Here is a 5,172-nt window from a genome sequence, read left to right on the forward strand (position 1 = left end):
TGATCCCAGTGCTTTGGGAAGCTGAGGCAGGCAGAGCACTTGAGACCAGGAATTTGAGACTAGCCTGGCCAACATGGCAAAACCGTGTCTCTTTACTAAAAATACAAAGAAAATTAGCTGGGTGTGCGGGGGCATGCCTGTAATCCCAGCTACTCTGGAGTCTGAAGCATGAGACTCACTTCAACCTGGGAGGCAGAGGTTACAGTGGGCTGAGATTGCACCATTGTACTCCAACCTGGGTGACAGAGTGAGGACTCTGTCTCAGAAAAAAATAAATAAATAATATATATATATTTATTATATATATATTTATATATTTTTTATATTTTTAATTTATAGTTTATATATATTATTTAGATATATATTTATATATTTTATATATATATTTATATATTTATAGATATTTTATATATATATACATATTTGATCCCATGAAGCTGTGAGGAGGAACACTTTCAGAGCCTTAGAAGGGTCATGCAGATGAGGGGCCTTGAAGCTTTACCCTCATTGGTAAATCAGTCTGTGCCCCAAGTGACTGGCAGAAGCAAAAAAAAATCCTCTACAAATGAACGCAATTTTAACGAATCAACAGCAACCTTAATGACATACCATCAACTATTATCATATTCTGATTTCAGAGATGTTGAATTACAAAACAGTATGCTTCTTGGGAGCAATGAAATATGGTACTTCAAAAAGAAAAGTGATAATGTAAATTTTAACCCTGACTTGGCTAAGACAATAACAACGGCAACAGTGATGATAGCTGTCATTTATCAAGCTCCTACAGCATGCCAGTCTTCTTACAAACTTTTTTTCTGCTCCTCCCATGAGCTTAGCGCCACCACCAAAGACTTGAAAGATGCAAGGTGGTGATTCCTACCAAATCCACAATTAACTCACTTGTTTGATCAGTGCACAAATCAGCTAGGTAATGGAGAATGACCACAGATTATCACAAACTAATCAGGTGGTGAGCTGAATCACAAGAAGAATTGCAGAGGTGATATCTTTACTGGAGAAAATCCACACAGCCCCTGGCACGTGGTGTGCCACTACTGACCTGGCAACTGCCTTATTCTGCCCACCCCCACCCCAGTCCTCTCCTGCTCTGTTGTGGCAGGGACAGCAGTAGACTTTTACTATCTTGCCTCTGGCTATATTAGCTTGCCTGCACTTGGTCAGAATGTAATCTGGAGGGACCCAGAAACCCAAGCTGATCCATTACATGTCTTTATCATGCTAATTGGACATGGTGAGTCCCAAAGAGCTAGCACCTAAATGCCTTAGTAAAGCACATGTATGCCAGAAAATGAGAGATAAAGCCTGACAGTATTCAGGAGTCTGCCACATGTGTGAAGCCTCTAGAGTCCAGTGGTCTGAGCTTTGTTGGGATAGACCTTCTTCTTTTTTGTTTTTTGAGACGGAGTCTCACTCTGTTGCTATGATGGAGTGCAGTGGTGAGATCTCGGCTCACTGCAACCTCCACCTCCCAGGTTCAAGCAATCCTCCTGCCTCAGCCTCCTGAGTAGCTGGGACTACAGGTGCACACCACCACACCCGGCTAATATTTTATGTTTTTAGTAGAGACAGGGTTTCACCATGTTGACTAGGATGGTCTCGATCTCTTGACTTCGTGATCCACCTGCCTCAGCCTCCCAAAGTGCTGGAATTACAGGTGTGAGCTACAGGGATAGACCTTCTAACGTGAGATTCAAGATGTACTTTACACCAGCTGCCACAAAGAAAGAGATACAAAGCTTGATTTTCAGAAGTAACACAAACCAGATTACAGTATCTATTGCTGTGAACCACTAACTCAGTAACCCTCAAGGGTACAAGGTTTTTGGCTTTTGGTTTTGAATTTTTTATTTTGACATAATTTCAGGCTCACAGAGCAATTGAAAGAATAGTTGAAGAATTGTCATATACCTGTCACTCAGATTTCACATATATTAACATTTTCATAGGCAGGTAGATAAAAGCAAATATTTTTAAGTTGAAGTAGTTAAATTTCTTTTAGTTCTAGGAATTTTGACTGATAGACATTGATTGGGGAGGCAGGTGGAGGTTGCTGGCTGACCAAGGCCATCTGCAGTCAGTGGCATGTTGGTGGCTAAAGCAGGCGATGTGCAGTGGGGCAAGGCTGTGTCTTAGTGACCACCTGGATGGGCCAGAAGGGCAGGGCCCAGATACAGTGTGGCCCATGTGGAGGCCACGGTGCCACCCTCTGGTGCTGAGGTGCCCACACTGTGTGGAGCCTGCCCTGCTTATGCACCAGTGCCAATGACCCAGCCAGGCCTGATTTAGCCCCACCAGGCAGGCAGCAGTGCCCCCTCTCAAGCATGGAGCTCCCTCCCTGAGACAGGAAGCTGTTGGAGAACTCCAGCTTTGAAGCCATCAACTTGCAGCTAACTGTAGAGAGCAAAGATACCCACATTATTGGAAGGATTGAGAGCTACTCACGTCAGACAGCAGGAGACGACAAACACCGGTGTAAGCTGTTCTGCCGTGAGGGCGTACTGAAGACCCTCTCCCCGCCCCAGACTTCAGGCCTCAGCCCCAGGAGCCTGAGCAAGAACCAAGGTGGCAAGGAAGAGGGCCCTCCAGGGACGAGTACAATTGCAAGGCTCCCTTCCACTTGATTGCCATGCTCAGTGAGTCCTTTCAGGCCTGACTATGACCTCAGCACAGCCCGCAGCCATGGGTTCAGCTGGAAGCCCAGCCTCAGCTGGGTGGTGAATGCAGTCAATTGCAGTCTGTTCTCAGCTGCGTGGGGAGACATCAAGGCCCTGAAGACACAGCTGCGGAGCGGTGGACAGGGAGATCTGTCTGGCCTCATGAGACACCTACAGCTATAACCCAGACTTGGACTCAGACGCCTTCAGGGAAGATGATACCCTCTGGTCCTTCAACTACTTCCTCTACAGCAAAGAGCTCAAGCAAATCATCTTCTTCAGCCACCACTTCATTTGCTGCCCCACCTACAAACCCTCAGAGGCAGGCAATGAGCTGCACATGGACCTGGGGGAGGAGGAGGAGGAGAAAGAAAGAGGCGGAGGCAGTGAGGGTGGGGCTGAAGAAACCAGACCATGGAGGACAGGGTCCCGGTGATTTGTATGTGATGAGGAGGAGCAGACGCCCCAGCTTTATCCAGCTTCAACCAATGCCACGACCTGCCCACCTTAGAGGCCCTGAGGCCTCCCCAGCTGCTGGCCAGACCCTGGTGCTACCAGAGTCTCAGTGCTGCCCAAGGCCACACCTGCCTGGCCCTTTGGCTCCTGCCTGTTGGTGTTCACTCACCCCCGTAGGCTTTTGCTGCCCATGCTGTGGCTGGACTAGACAGCACAGGGCCTGCTGCAAAGAGCAATCGCCTTGCCCAAATGAAGCAAGGCGGTTGCTCTTTTGTACTTCTACTGAGCCTACATACTCCAGCCCAAAGGGCCCATGGCCAGAAGCCCCAGAGGTCATGAGCTCCAGTCTTGGGCCAGCCCTTGGTGCCCACCTGTAACCTCACCTCACCCATTTGGCCGCATTCACTGAGTGTCACTTTGCTGCAGCTCATTTTTTTCCAATAAAAATTTCTGTGATTTAAAAAAAATTGGGACAAAAATTTAAAAATTTTATAACATGCTCAGGAATGCTGACAACCCTACCTCCACCAGCACCCCATCCCAGCTGCCACCACCTCCAGCACAAGTGCAAGCACAACACCACCAACCCCACGGCTGCCAGTGCCCTATCCCCCCCAGCTGCTGCAGCTGCTGGCATGTGTGAGTACGCACAGATCTCACTGACAACGCCCTGACCAAGCACTTTGGCTGGCACCTTCCAACACAGTGCTGTGGCCAGCAGAGTGGGAACACCTCAGCCCCTCCACCAGAGTAGATTCCTAACCTTGAGCATTCAGAGAGCCTAGCCGGGGGCCCAGTACCAGCGTGCAGCCCAGGAGTAGGGACCTGAGCCTGGGCCCCCTAAAATCTTCCAGAAATGAATCAAGTCAACCAAACCCACCATATACCACAATCAAACCAAAGTCATCAAAGAAGATAAAGGCGAAAAACCCTATCCAAAGGACAGCAACTTCAAAAACTGAAGGAACATCAGCCCACATGGGTGAGAAAGAACCAGCGCAAGAACTCCGGCAACTCAAAACATCAGAGTGTCTTCTTACCTCCACACCACCACGCTAATTCCCTAGCAATGGTCCCCAGCCAGGCTGCAGTGGCTGAAATGACACACTCGAATTCGGAAGATGGATAGGAATGAAGATCATTGAGATTCAGTAGAAAGTTGAAACCCTATCCAAAGAATCTAAGTAATCCAATAGCATGCTACAGGAGCTGAAAGATGAAACAGCCATTTTAAGAAAAAATAAATTGATCTGATAAACCTAAAAAACTCATTTCAAGAATGTAATAATACAATCTCAAGTATTAATAGCAGAATAGACCAAACTGAGGAAACGCTCTCAGAGCTTGAACACCAGTTCTCCAAAATAATTCAGACAAAAATAAAGAAAAAAGAATTTAAAAGTATGAACAAAACCTCCAAGAAATATAAGTTATGTAAAGAGAGCAGATCTACCATTCACTGGCATCCCTGAAAGAGGAGAGAAAGCAAGCTACTTGGAAAACATATTTGAGGATTTTGCCCATGAAAATTTCCCCAACCTTACTAGAGGCCAACATTCAAATGCAGGAAATGCAGAGAACCCCTGCAAGACACTACAGTATACAACATGACTATCCCCAAGACACATAGTCATCAGATTTTCTAAGGTCGAAATGAAAGAAAAAGTTTTAAAGGCAGCTGGAAAGAAACGGCAGGTCACCTACAAAGGAAACACCATTAGGCTAATAGCAGGCCTTTCAGCAGAAACCATACAAGCCAGAAAAGATTGAGGGTCTATATTCAGCATTCTTTAAAAAAAAAAAAAAAAGAAAGAAAGAAAGAAAGAAATTCCAGCCGGGCGCAGTGGCTCACACCTGCAATCCCAGCACTTTGAGAGACCGAGGCAGGTGGATCACATGAGGTCAGGAGTTCGAGACCAGACTGACCAACATGGTGAAACCCCATCTCTACTAAAAATACAAAAATTAGCCGGGTGTGATGGCAGGCACCTGTAGTCCCAGCTACTTGGGAGGCTGAGGCAGGAGAATCACTTGAACC

At 46.6% G+C, this 5,172-nt stretch overlaps 1 pseudogene; it reads left to right on the plus strand.

Annotated features, from left to right (window-relative positions):
* Positions 1-2,128: 2,128 nt before the first annotated feature.
* Positions 2,129-3,217, plus strand: LOC108287336 (annotated as a pseudogene).
* Positions 3,218-5,172: the final 1,955 nt, after the last annotated feature.

This window comes from Cebus imitator, unplaced genomic scaffold (genome assembly GCF_001604975.1).
Source record: "Cebus imitator isolate Cc_AM_T3 unplaced genomic scaffold, Cebus_imitator-1.0 Scaffold340, whole genome shotgun sequence".
NCBI classification, from domain to species: Eukaryota; Metazoa; Chordata; class Mammalia; order Primates; family Cebidae; genus Cebus; species Cebus imitator.